This window comes from Stigmatopora argus, chromosome 13 (genome assembly GCF_051989625.1).
Source record: "Stigmatopora argus isolate UIUO_Sarg chromosome 13, RoL_Sarg_1.0, whole genome shotgun sequence".
NCBI lineage: Eukaryota > Metazoa > Chordata > Actinopteri > Syngnathiformes > Syngnathidae > Stigmatopora > Stigmatopora argus.
The window spans coordinates 12,196,686-12,211,761 of NC_135399.1; the positions used below are offsets into that span (position 1 = coordinate 12,196,686).

A 15,076-nucleotide genomic window follows, 5' to 3' on the forward strand; every position below is an offset into this window, starting at 1 on the left:
GGGCTCTATTGTATCCCGGTTGTCAGTGACTGATCGGCTCCATTTAGCTGGCTTTCACAGTGAATGAAACCACCTGAATAGATGAAAGCGAGACAGGCTCACCGACAAACAAGGTGCCCTGGAATATTCATGGAGGATCTGTGAGCGAAAGATTAATGTATTAGAAATTGAAATGGGGCCCGGACGTATGATCTTGCTCTAACACTTGGCCGGACCTGTGTCACCCTCCGCTAGCGGCTGAAGTCAGCACATGCTGCTGCCAAGGTGGAGAGGAATCATTAAGCATCCTGCCATTGTGTGAGCAGAATAATCAAACCTGCCCCCCCCCTCCTCTGCACCCTTCCGCCGATTCTTTCCCACAGCACTGACAATGAATAATTCCGGAGCCATTTGCAATGTTAACGGCACCGATCTGGGCCACCCGTTGCCTTTATGATAAGAGCTCCAAATATGCATTTCAACAGTCTGGACAGGAGCTGCTTCACCGGCATTTCAAAGGACACCTGTCAGTCATCTGAAAGAGCTGTCAATCTCCGTCGCGAGGAGAAATGGCCCCAAAAGATAATCTTTACTCTCCCGGTCTCCACCTCCCTCTCTCTCACAGTTACAAGTGATTTACACTGGAAAATGGATTGTGTTTTAACGGAAGAAAAGGAGTGTATGGGGGGGGGGGGGGGGCTAGTTTTTTACGCCACCCTCTTCTTTCTGGTGTAGAGCTGCATCAAATCAGTTATCCTAAATGCGATCTGGCCCCCGCTGAATGTCATTACGCGCGATACCGGAGCGGTAAACGGGCTGCGGAGCTCAAAGGTGACTTTGGTCTTGCCTATCTCTCCAAACAGAGCCAAGGAAGGGGTGGACAGCAGGTAGGCATGGGAGGGGTCTAAAAAAGGGGAAAAAAACTTCACCTCTCAACTATGTTTTTTTTTAACCAGGCATCACAGTTTAGCAAAATCTCTCCATAGCCTCAATGAAAAGAGATGCTCTGATTTGTTTATTTATTGCTTGAACAAGTTTCACATTACGGGCACTTGGTTGGCAAAGGAGCGAGAGTGAACCTTCGTGAGTCCTCCCCCTCAAGACCAGGCCAGTCATTTGTTAAGCACGACTACCTTGTGCGCCACCAGCTGTTGGTGGTATTTACAGCTGAGTGCAGGGGATGCGTTTGGGCTGAGGCTTGAAGGGGCAGCGCCACATTGGGCCTGTCACCACCCACCTCCCTTTTGGTGGTGGAATCCTTTGCCTTTTTAACTTGAAATGCATCGACTATTAATACAAAGTCAGGTATTGCAGATATTTTTGGTCAAGAGTAGATGCCTATTATAAAAATGTCATTTTATATTCATTCCATGAGCAAGTGTGTATCGCAAAACTGTCGTTCCTAATGGAATTAGTGAACATGTAATTTGTGACAGCCATCAAAAAAAAATATTCACTCAATAGTGTTAAAAATGCTTTTTTTGCTTGGCACATTTGGCAAAAATGGAAAATGAAAACATGAAACATGACCATACCTATCTATCACTGAATCCAACGACATTTTAGCCACCAACCAAAATTGTAAATCCATTGCTAGTTTCTGGTTGACCTAGAGCAATAAAAGGTGCCGTATCATAAATCTTACAAATTTTAGCGAAATTGTTTTCCAACCACAAGAAAACCACACTTTCCAAAGCTTTGCCCAAATATAAATTAATACATTCTGTACAAAAAATGCCTGTGTTCTCCGAAAAAAATATTTCAACAGACTCACACAGGTCTTCTTTTAGCTTGAGTTCAAAAACTTTATGGCAATGACCACGCCTTGCTCATTAAAACATGCGTCTGAACAGCAAACAAGACTGCTGGGAGCAACACCTGAGCGAATCTCACCAAGGGCACGCTAGCGTACGCCGAAATCATTTCAAATGGAATAATATGTTAAAAGTTAATCAAATGAAGAGGAAAAAAATGAACAAAAGGGGGTCGTTATCTTGTCGGCGTGTTTTCCTCGTCGCGGAATCCTCCCATAAATGAACATCAATAGATATTCCTGTACAGCAGCTGTCTTGCAAATTATTCAGCAAGTACGATTTTTGCAGTTGAAGAAGTCACCAGAAAGCCATTCACCTGAGTCACAAATGAGTATGTAATTGACTCCTTAGGGGAAATAACTCAGCCTAACTACTGGAAATAATGTGTAAATTCAATACATTTCCTAATGAGCTCATTTGAGTTTGCTGCAATTATATTTGCCAGTCCGGGTGCAGATAGAATTCCACAGCAGAGTTGAAGTGAATAAAACCCTTCTCCCCTCCTCCCTTTCTATTAATTAAAATTAGCATATGGGCATGTCAACACTTCTCAGAGGCACGTTGTAACAATGCCATTTAGCCCTGCATCAAGCAATGCCAGCGCAATGAATGAATGCATGCGGCTGGTAAATGCCTCCCCACCCCTAGCGACAGGGGCGGAATAGGACTGGCAGTGCTGGCTCTGACGCACAAAAGAGGCTGCGTTTTAACAGCCAGGCTCTGGCCTCTGACCAGGGGCCATCCACATCAACACGGCTTACACTCCACCATAGCTCCCAGCTACCGGCCTGGCCGAGGAGTGCTAGAAACACTGAACAACAGAAACGACTGAAGACCACTACGGCGTGACCGTATGTGTGAGCAGACAGTGCTAAGGGGAGAAAAAAGGCATTTTGTCTTTCTTCTCTAAAAAAAAACAACTTTTTTTGTTGCATACCAAGTAAAACATTTGAATCGGTGCGTGTCAGGTCATTTCCATCTGTGTGGAGTTTGCATGTTCTCTCTGGGCCAGCGTGGGTTTCTTCCGGGTACTCCGGTTTCCTCCCACATTCCAAAAACATGTATGGTAGGCTGATTGGACACTCTAAATTGCCCCTAGGTATAGGTGTGAGTGTGCATGGTCGTCCGTCTCCTTGTGCCCTGCGACAGCTGGGATTGGCTCCAGCACCCCCTGCGACCCTAATGAGGATAACGTGGTTCAGAAAATGGGAGATGAGATGTCAATTACTTCCAAACAAGCAGATAGTTAACATCCCTAGTCAATTCTTTTCTGAAGTAACATCACAAAAAAATAAAAGTAACAGACCATTAATTTGATGCTCACAAAATCGACGAGGTTTGCTTGAATTCTGAATCATCGTCAATTTTAAATGTATCGAATTATCCTAAAAAGTAGTTTCCATCATTTTGAGGATAGTCCTTTTCCAAGGTAGCTCTTTTTTCCTCCGTACCATTTTGCCTGTAGTTTGTTACGATGGAGCAGAGACAAACTGTGGCAGCCCCTCTTCATCCTCATTAAGGGTCTGCTCGCAAAAGTGTGAATATATAATCTTTTAATAGCCACGCTGACACAGAAAAAGTTAGTCGCAGTTCTTTTAGTGTCGGGGTGGGAGTGGTAATGGCATCTAATGAGGGTTGGAGGGCCGTGCGTGCGTGCACGTCCACTTATACGCCGTTTGATCGTCTCAAGAGATTCAGGGGGAGTAAAAGAGGAGGAAGGACCCCTTTGTCCTATTCCTCCCCTTGCCTCTGATTCTTCGTGACCTCCAGTCGAGCCCTGTTAGATGTAGTCCAGGTCACAGGACACACGTGAAAGATGGAAATATCAAATCCAGCCTCAGGCTTTTTACATTTGCTCCCGTGCACCAGGTAATCAAACAGTGGAGCTCAGCGGAGGGCTTTTCTTATGTTTGTACTGCCACCGGAAGCAAAGCGTAGGGTTAATTACGTCTTAATGCAGTCCGGCTCGTCATATCCATACCAGCAAACTGATGACATTTTGTTAATTAAAAAATGGTGTTCGAAGGATCGTGACGTCTTTAGACTTGGATCCATTGTGGGAACAAAAGCGTTTTGCCGGTATAGCGGCCCGATTGTGCACCTCCAAATCAGGCTGTGCGTCACGTGCGCCGCGAGGTTGTGAAGTGTATCGAGAGGCACAGCCGAGTGAGTCCGATAGTCTGCGCTCTATTGATAACTCTGCCTGTTTTAAAATCCTGGCACAACAATGCAACTCGAGCCTAGCGTGCTCCACTGAGCAACAATACCGCTCACTGGCAGCGTCGGTGTAATGATGACAGACAACAATACGGGAGCGCTTTGCTCATTGGCTCCTCATTTCTGGCGCCTTTTGATAAGAATAGTTTAAGTTTAGTACTGATTTATGCCGGGTGGTTCGAGGAAGTTGCCATTTTTTAGCTTTGGGGTCGTTTAAATGAAGCTGTCGACTTTGTCAAGGAAGAGTAGTTGTTTTTAAGTTACTGGCTGCGGATGACGGTTAGAGACAAATCAATTGTTACTGGAATGGCTGGCGGACCTCACAGGGAAAATGGAGTGGGGGGCTTTTATCATTTACAGCATCCAATTGTAAAGCAAACAGAATTCAAAATGTTAACACTTATTGACTTGTTAGTAAAGTTAAAGAGGAATTAAATTCCTTCTTTCTTTGTTTTAATACGTTATATTAGAAACACTAATGAAAACAGGTAATATTGCGTTTTTGGAAAAAGAATGACACCAAAACTTGATCATCGCACGACAATAACAGCCTCTTCAGGCAACTGACTACACACAACACGCAACTACGGTGGGAAGATTGGGAAGATTATGTGACCAAACGCTGAAGAGAGATAAGCAATGAGTGCACATGCACATAATGTTGGCAACGACAACAACAACAGCAACAATAATATTTTTTGATTGAAGTCCGACATAAAGGAACAATTTCTTTTTACAATGTACATTTTCAAAAAGTACTCTACCATTTATATTTATGTTTGCGCTGGCTATTGTAGAAAAAAAAATGCATCGTAAATGGCTCTCCAATGCTTTCTTAACTTGAGTCTATCGACGAAAGTTCGTCAAATAACTGATTCAGCCAGGCATTTTATGGCAGAGAGAACATATGCGAGAACATATGAATATTGTAATATACTGCTAGATATACACACACACACTTTATATATAGATACACACATACATATACACATCTATATATATATATAACTAGTAATACTTAGAATTATGTGATTAAAAAGATACCTTCTGTTACTCCCCTGCAATTTAAATTTATCACATATACTTGCGCATAGCTTTCAATACGCCTTTCAGGACCATAGCTCCAAACATGTATAGCTGTGTAGAGTAATGCGCCCTCCAATTCCTCTTATCCCTTCCAGCACAAAAGACCCATGCAGCAGGCTGCCACTAGCTGATTCAATCAAGTGTTACATTGTACACCCATGGGCAACAAGGCGACTTGTATTTTAATTAATAATGTAATACCCCCGACTCAAAGGCATGGCCCTTGGCGACACTACAGCAGCCCCCCACACCCCCGTTCTAAATACTCTCAAGATTCCATTCAAGATGCTGTAACCAGTTTTCTATAAGCAATTTAGCTCACCTGAATGGATTTAAGTATATACATAATTACACCTGTAATTTCGTGACTACCAAAAGTTAAAAAAAAACTCTACAGAGATAATACGGCTCGTATTGATTGACACCACAAACAGATTGTCCAAGGACAATAGTAAAATGGATTTTCATTAGTTGTTTATGTCTCAAGACATCACTTAGTTACCTTAAGACACCAAAAGAAAATGAGAATTCAATTTTAACTGTTTGCCTGTCCCTGAAGTCTCCTCTAAATTTAAGTTTGTCAAAATGTAAGTTTTTTGCAAACTAGATTTCACCTTTGTTCCACATTTTGTGGCATCAAAATAGATTACAGTCAATCGCTAGAGTAAAAGTAGCGATTTTGTCAAACACTGGCATATTTTAAAAGCAAATTAGACATTTACAGAAAAAATATGAGAATTTGCGATTAGGATCAAATTGCCATCCATTTACAAGTATTAAAAATAAAAGAGCAAAGGGAAATGAGACAAATATGCTCCTTTTAAACAGAGTACATGGTGTGAATGAAAGTTAATGTTCAGGGCTATGAAGAGGGAGACATGGCCCTGGGTGCAATGTTGTGAGGAATAACGAACACAGTGAAGGGTGAACGCACGCTTCTTTGGAGATCCTGCACCCGAAAGGGGCCTTAGAGAGCTCAAGGGCTCGTGGGATACGGGGCTGTACTCAACCTTTATCTGCAGCCACACACACATGCAAACACACACGCACGAGGACAATGGCAAATGATGGCACATTTACAGTATGCCCTAAGAAGTACTGACTCATTTGTTCACACATAATAAAGATATTAAATGTACACATAAAATTAAATGACTACCCGACATGCGTTAAGGCAGAAAAATCTCATTTTCTTTTAACTGTAAGGGTTAATCGTGTTTTTAAGTCTTATTTATTGTAGATTTATGTTTGGCCGTGCTGTTATTTTAAGATAATCAAATATTTTCATCTGCAAAATCTCGCTGGACATGACCACTAAAATGAGTCCAAAACATTGTATTTTTGGTTGAGAATAAAAATGTAAATCGCTAGTGTTTTTTGTTTAACAGAAACAAACATTCTAATTAGCTGACATGGGCACGAGCACCAGTAAATCTAAAGTGATTATTCGTGCCCTGGGAGAAAGGCTGTCTCCTTGCGCTCTGTCAAAAGGTCAATTATGGCCCCAAACCGGCATGCAGTGACAGTGACCTGGAAGCGCTACTGATGACCCCACGTCCAGGGGCCCAAAAGAGTTGATCATCTAACATGCAGGCTGCCTGCAGCCATGGAAATCTGACATTTGTCCTTATTCAAATGAACACAAACAATATGCATCCCATGCCTCGGCCTAACCTGTGCCAAATTTAAACAAGCGGACTTGAGGCATTGTCTTCCTATCTGTGCCGGTGCCTTTTGCAAACCACTATGGCCAGGTTAAAAGGTACCTGGGGTGCATTTCTACCCGGGTATGATTTAGAGAGCCATAAAAAAAAAATCTGAACAATTATCATTTGAGAGCAATTCCTTCCATTCACAGGATGAAGAGTGCGACTACAACTCACTTTCAAACTCTTATATAAATGTTTAACATCATCTCTAGTTCACGTGTCTTGGCCGATCAAGCCAACATGCACAGAGATAGGCAACACGGAAGAAAGTGGTTAGCATGTCTGCCTCGCAGTTCTGAGATATAGGGTTCAATCCCCAGCTAAAAGCTAAAGCCAAGCTAAGACTTGAGCGACGTAAAAGACTATATATTGGGATGAAAGAAGACTTACAACAATACAATAGAACATTAAAAGTCACCCGAATTCAAAAACTACCAAGTTTTAGATCATTTCCTCGTTACCCACCATGCCAAATAAGAAAATGTCAAATTAAAACGCATCAATTTTCGATCCTCGTCATGTTGCAGTACGTGAAACCAACATTTACCAATAATAATAAGGTTCACATGAATAATTCTTAAAATCAGTGAGAATAAAATAATGGCTTAATCTGTACCAGCAAAATGGATAATCATCAGAGTACAGTTGTGTAAGAGGTCTGGTAGTCTTACTATAAAATTTTGAATAGGTATTTCAAATCATTTGTCAAAGAAGGGTTGGTCAAACAAAACTCAATTTGTGTTTGTAAAATCATAATGACTGAATCTGGTAAAGCACCTTTACAAGAATGTTATTGTCACAGCACCAGTGTAGTAAACCCCCATAATAACCCCAACCAACCCCCCTACCTTTGAACAGCACTCGCCCGAAGCAACACCTACCATGGTAAATGTTTATCCATGTGGACTCCCCATCTCATGCTGTTTTTGTCTGTGTGCAGAAGGTGGCGGCCCGGCCTGGAAGAACGTGGCAGGCGAGGAGCGCCGGCTCGCATGTCTGCAGGGCGTTCCTCAGAGCATGATCATGAAAAGCTGAAACAAGTGCAAAAGGTTGAGCCGTTCAAACGTCTTTCGTCTGCAAGTCGGTTAATTTCCTTTTACCCCTGCTGTGGTTCCGCATCGCTCTTCTATTACATTTCCAGCAATGTGGAAACATACGATGGCTCACACTGCGGAACAACGACAAAAGAAATCAAATCATTACACTCACAAATGGGAAAATGGAGACCAGTGGAAAAAAATAAGATGGAATTGTACTCTTCCCAACATTCTAATTCCCACCATATCAGATTGTTTGCAGCCTTTAGCCAAACGATAATAGTTTTAAACACAGATTGCCATCTAAGGCAAAAGAGAAGACTCCAATCTTGAGGTGCTTCTCACCAACAGCCTCAATCAAAAGCTCTGATAAATCCACTTCTTGGGAGGCCCGGTCAGCTGTAAACTGTTATTGATCCGAACAAATGAAATTTGGTTGTGTTGATCGATCAAAAGCATTATCTCAGTTTTTTAGTCTATTACCAGCAGGTGGAAACTGGGAAGGCGTCAATAAATAGAGCAGGTCACCCCGGTAGATTTCTTTCAAGCTACACGCGCTGTAAATACAGCCGACTAAACACAAGCACTTCTACTCAAAGGTAATGGACCTGCATTATGACTAAACAATGTGCTGGGACATAAAAAGCACTTGAGTAGCACCTTCAAGGTCTACAGTCACTTGACTACCCACTGTATACTTGGCCTAGTCTTTTTTTACCCCTCTTAATACATACCCTCCCAAGCAAATCTAACCCCCCACCCCTCCCATCCCTCCACAAGCACACACATGAAAGCCTTCCAGCTGGCACCCGCCAAGTGTACTTGGCAGGTCGGCGGGGAACATGAGAATTATACCTATATCGCCCCAGAAAGCAATTCTCAAATATCACTGGAGTACAGCACTTCACCAGGGACTGACGAGAGCGGAAGGCGTGTGAATGGAACAAAAAGCTCCTTCTGGCACAACTATCACAGGAAGAAAGTTTACTAAAGCAAGGAGACGGGAACACAGTAAAAGTGTTGAAACTGGTGCTGTCTCTTAAGGAGTTCATCATGTGAAGATCCAGCACAGGTGGGAAAACAATTAAAGCCTCGAATAGAAATGATAATAACATTAGAAATATCTATATCTATGTACATATAAATATCTATATATATATACATATATATAGGGCTCTGGGGATCGATAGATACTGGGCCATGTTACAAAGCTACCAATTTTCATGAAGATTGGTTTACAAATTCTAAGGGTGTCAGACTCGGGTTGGTTCGCGGGCCGCTTTAACGTCAACTTGATTTCACGTGGGCCGGAGTATTTTAGATATAATATTTAGATATTTTTTTTATAAATAAATTAAAAGAACTGGATTAAAAGGCCTGAATATTCAGTTTTTTTATAGATCTAAAACAATGTTTATTTTAGCTTTTTTTATATATATATTTTTAGATTTTACAAAATGATTTTTGAACTAAAAACACAGACAAAAATGATTTAAAAAATACAATTATTGATTTTAAAGCGGGAAAATCAAGAAATTTAATATAAATCTATACTCTTCATTTTAATTTCATCCTAAAACAGAAAGTCGGCACTCATGATTTATTTTCCCGGGCCACACAAAATGATGCGGCGGGCCAGATTTGGCCCCTGGGCCACCACTTTGACACATGTGTTCTAGGGTATTGGACTTCAAAGATAGTATTGAAAATAATAGCAACAACCTGACTTTAAGTCGTAATTTCTCTTGTATGAAAATGGTAGCAAAATAGTTGTCATTGGAAAGCTGAGATCATTCTCATTTTTACATACGAGATTCACTTCTGACTTGACTTTTAGTGACTCTCAAGATCAACAAATGACACGGCGTCAAAAAGTTCCTGCGAGCTGTAAAGTTTGCATAAATTGGCCCCAATCTGAGCACATCTCTGAATGTCCTTTTGGCATTTCTTCCCACCAACAGGACCTTCCTCAAAATGGGACCAGCAGCAATTCTACAGTGATAGAGCAGCTCTGATAACTCCTTTATTATGGAAAATTATTTTAAACAGTGCAAAAGCAGCGCTGCCTCATTTCTTCCACGTTCCTGCCACTATCACTCCAGCTATTGATAAGATGTCTAAATTTATTGCGGAATAATTCTGCAGGAAAAGAGATAAAAGGTTGCTGAATAAAATATGAGGCGAAGGCTGTAAATTGTAGCAATGCATATCATTTCATTCAAATGTAGGACGCAATTACCATCTGCTACACTCATCAGTCGCCATCCTTTATGACTTAATTATATGTTTAATGCTATCAGATCAAGGAAAGGGCAAAACAGATGAATGAGAGAAACACAGGAAAGATTGGGCAACAAGACAAAAGGCAGATGCAGAGTAACATAAAAGGCTGAAATGGATTCCGTTCAGGAGGAAATAGGAAGTTAATTCCAATACAATGTCGCCTCATCTCCGTCGCCTTTCGAAGATAATAAAGCCAGCGTGTTGCCAATTTGTCTCAGAGTCAAACAAAGGAAGTCAAGTTCCTTTACATCATGCCTTGATTATGGCAATCCTTTTTAAACCATACGTCCTGGCTACAGGTACACCAAAGCTCAAATGCGACCCATGAATGGATATCACTATGATGCTGCCCCCTGGTTAGCAAACTAAATGAAACATTCGCTAATGGCACCAAGAAAGCATGAAGTGCATAAGCCTGGAAAAAATCCATAAATAAGCTGTTTTGTCATTAAACGTTTCCAAGTTAGGGGAAAAATTTAGAGGGTGCGTGGAAGAAATAGCCCAGGTTGTTTGAATGTTTTAAATTATTTTCATAACCAGATGCAATCTTCAACCCCCCTTTATTTGACATTTATGATTATTATTTTTATTTTTATTATGCGTTTTAGGAGGTTTTCCATGCATCTTGAGGACATTTTTATAAAAGTTCACTATATGTGTTATTTATGGGAATGGAAGTGAGGGGAAAAGTGGACCTGAGTAATCTGGGGTGAAACAGGGAAGGAGGCCCATGTTTTTCATTTCAAATTCTATGGGACTTCCAATTAATAAGTGCCATAATTCATTTAAAACATATTGCTCGTATGAACAGAGAGAATCAATTTTGAATCACAGTTCTCCAACATATTGGACATTCAGGGGAGCATCTTTTCGAGGTGCAAAATGGTTTCATTCGCCAACAAGTGTGACATCAGTGAGCACAGATTGAATGACCTACATTAGTGTTAAAAAAATCAAATATATTCTAAATGTAAACTTCAGGTTTTCCCCATGAAATGTTGGAGTTCACCTAAAAAGTGGCATTTTGAGTCTTCTTTCCGATTATTTATTCTTTCTAAAATTTTGACCATCTGGCAATTCTTGACCAAAATGACCATGCCACGCTGTTTCAAACTCAATGCATGTTTTAGAAATTCCATTGAAGTTTGAGCAAAACAACAGTTGATAATGTGAAATTTTTTTGAGGTTCCAATTTACATTTGCAAATTGGCCTCCTGCAATGTCATTCCTTTCTGCTTTTTCTGTTCTGATAAAACATTAGCAAGGTTTTTATGACACCTACATCCATAATTTCATATTTCATCACCAGCGCGCTTGCCTTTATCTCACAGAAATAAAACTAAATGTTCTCTGGTGTATTATCTTCGGCGGCGACGCTGTGAATCAAAACTTTACAACGAAGAAACTTTTTGGTGAGTGTTTAGATGCAAATCATGCAAGACAGCATCCACAGAGCAAAGTGGGCTTGTCCAAATGGCTGTGGGCTAAAACGCTAGCCAGTGGGCATCCCAGGTGCCAGCGGGCACTGTCCTAACTGTGTACCTTTGGCCAGAACTCATTATAGGGTGACATTTAGGCTTGCTGCTGTCCATGCCAAGTCAGCCTTCTGGATGGAGACAAATTATGTAGTTATTTTTTATGTTGGACATTAAGTCGTGTCCGGTGGGAGCCAAATTAGTATCACCTTTATGTCACCTGAAAGGAAACTGACAAAGGCTGCGGATGTCTTAAACAGGGTGGCAATTTTGCTTACTGTGTAAAACATTCTCTTAGTACAAATAAGACAAGTGCACGTTATGAGTTAAATCCTTATCGTGACAAAGAATGTATACAACTTTACATTTATATATGTATACATATAAATCATACAACCCATTCATAAAGTGAAAGTATATTTTATAGGTATTGTAGTGGATACCATACCACCATATACTATAAAGCTGCAGCTATATTCCAGAAATAACCACCAAATCTTACTCACTTTCAATATTTTAATCCAAAAATAGCAAGTCAAATATTTTATAGATTCCTACCATTGAGTCATCATTTTAATTTAGATCGTTACAGGAACAAAACAAAAAAATCACCATCCAAGAAATTTGAATATAAGGTAACCATCAAATTGATTTTGGTATCAGGAATTGACCTTCTAAAATGTATTTTGCCATGCACATATCCAATCTGTATACAATATAGGGGTACTAAAATAAATTAAAATTTTGTACAAGTGCTTTATTAGATTGTGATGAGCTCTTGTTTAAATTGAACTAAATTTTAGGGCCATTCAGTTTGGAAACTGACTGTAGAATCTATATCCTGAGGGACCTTTAAAGTGTAACATAAAACAATAACGTCAGCATACATATTTATTCTATAATAATGATTAGCATAAAGTATGTCTTTTTCTGAGACATTTTTTGTCTTGTTAATGTTATGTTGCCACTTGCCAACCACAACATTGTATATCTCTGCTACAACCCCCCAAAAAATGCAATTTTAAATCTAGAGTAAGTGCAATATTAGTGTTCAAGGTGTCTCCTAGTAAAAAATAGCAAAAACTATGTTAAGACATTAGACACTAGTTTGAAAATGACCTGTTCCTTGTTTTACAAACTCAAGTTTTCTCTTTTTCCCTCCCTTTACTGAGAAATGTGGTTGCTTGATGTTGCCATAATGGAGCAAACTTTACCTTGGTTTAAACAGAAACAGAACTAAAGCGCCATCTTGTGGGGAAATGCTCATATCAACTAATGTGATAGTGAGTGTATATTTGTGTCCTGTTAGCCATGTAGTAAATGATGGGGCTGTGGACCAATTTCAGCTTTTAACAGCTCAAATATTAGTATGGGAACCAATCAAGGGAGTTAGGGGAGAATCTATTAAATATGTCACTGCTGCATAGTCAAAGACAGAGTAAACGATTTATGACATTTACGACATTAGAGCCCATTAGAGGACAATTAAAATTGAAAATAAAAATAAGTGAGCCGACTTGCAGGTAGGCCGCCAGGAATTAACAGTCACAAAGTTGTTTTTGCACTCTGTTATTGACACAAATTGTGGATAATTGCTCATTGGAAGTATTCGGCAGCCCCTTGCACGCATACGGCGAGGAATATTTTCTCACTTTGAGCGCAAACAGAAACAACGGGGCATGTAATTGATTAAAAGTTAATTGTGCAAAGGTCTGCCTGATGGGGGACCATCTGTCAAGCTGTACATTCACTAATTCTAATCATACTTCATTAAGAGTGCAAACAAATTGCATACATCCCAGTTTGGCTGGAAACTATTATGAAACAAATTGGGTTTTACAATGAAGGGAAATTACATCACATAACTAAATATTACACCCGCCTCCCCGAGCCATATTTCTTAATGAATCCTCTAATGAATTTAATTGGCAGAATGTGCATAATTTGGAGAAGAAAATGTCAGTGGGTTAGACTTAAACGTGTTGTGTTAGCAAAGCATGACCCTTGTGTAACTGATGCATGTTGTACATGTAATTACGTGGCCTAATTAACATGTTCAAAAGGTATCGTACATTTGGCTCATTTGACACAAGTCCGTGTCAATTCACCTTTTGCCTCAGTTTAGCATCAAAAAGTCGTCATCTTATATTGTCTCATAATTACATCATGCTTTCATTACAATTTATGCTCAAAATGCACAAAAGGTCAATTTTATCGAGTCTACAAAATCAACCATTTGCTAGCTTTGCATCACTTCATGCATTTTATTGTCTTATCCAACAATATTCAAATAAAGCAACATTTTTCCCATTCACACTGCACCTTCTGCATGAATATCTTTAGCTAAAATACCCACAATTTTCACTTCATGGTTGTAAATGCTTGAAACCGACAGGCCAAAAAAAGAAAATCCAGTCACGTGTTTACAAACCATGCAGGCAGAGGTCACGACCCCTTGAATTAATTTCGTTGTAATCCTAATCTGTCCATTTGCGTGTCTCTTCGATGCGAGCAAGTGTTCCTCCCAGCCTCCTTAACCCCTTCAATTTAACACCAAATCCAAATTTACCTAATGATGCCATCAGCAGTTTGCATATCTGGTGTACTTTGTGAATACATGAATACATTGAATAAACCATGAAAGCACAGAAGCCCGGGGGTTGTCCTGAGGCAAATCATCGGGTGAACACACTCTAATGAAAGCGTGTGTGACGCGGCTAAGGGCAGCCACCACGGAAACGCCACTGCTCTCCCTCCTCATGGTGAGCTTAATAGTGTGCACGGAGCCAAGGGGAATCCCCAGAGAGGTTGCCTGATGAAGAGGAAAACCTGTGGCCATTTCCACTAATCACCGACTAATGGCTGCACTAACATGTCTGTTACAAATGGCATTGTACACGTGTGCCTGCATATACACGATATGCATGCTGTGTGCACGTGGGTGTCAAAATAGTTGAAATATTAGGGTTTTTTTGTTCTTCCCCACTGAGGATGCAAATAAAGCAGTTACAGATGCTAGTATCCCTCACTGGCCGCATTTTCTTTTGTTTATTTATTTGTTTATTTTTAATAAAAATACCTATTTTTTCCCCATCTTCCAAACAATACATCACAAAATATCTAGAAAAAACATTCATTTATTTTAGGCATGGTAACATCCTGGCTCAGATTTGGCATCCTTTTTGTTTTTTCAATTTTTTAACTTTTTTTATGCTTTTAGACAAACAATCCTGCTATCTCATTGTACCTGTGTTTTAATAGTAGAGTAATGACAACAAATGCATTCAATCCAATTAAATAAATATATTATTTTCAAATAAATACAATGTTAATCCTCACCATGTCAAACCAGTTGATTGTATTAATTGTTACCAAGTACATTCAATGCAATCATTGTGTTTGTGCCACCCGTAATTAAAACTAAGCATTGCATTCCTTTGTTTGTTTGATAACACAAGTTAATTGACCTCACCTTG

At 40.0% G+C, this 15,076-nt stretch overlaps 1 protein-coding gene across 7 annotated transcripts in view; it reads right to left on the reverse strand.

Annotated features, from left to right (window-relative positions):
• LOC144086905 (uncharacterized) overlaps positions 1-15,076 on the reverse strand; it is a 72,393-nt gene that overhangs the window by 57,148 nt on the left and 169 nt on the right. For all 7 annotated transcript variants that reach the window (XM_077617082.1, XM_077617080.1, XM_077617084.1 and 4 more), the window contains exons 2-3: positions 7,906-7,973; positions 7,687-7,836 (exon numbers count right to left, since the gene is read on the reverse strand). The gene's annotated coding sequence lies outside the window, so the exon portion shown is untranslated. The remainder of the gene's footprint in view (positions 1-7,686; positions 7,837-7,905; positions 7,974-15,076) is intronic.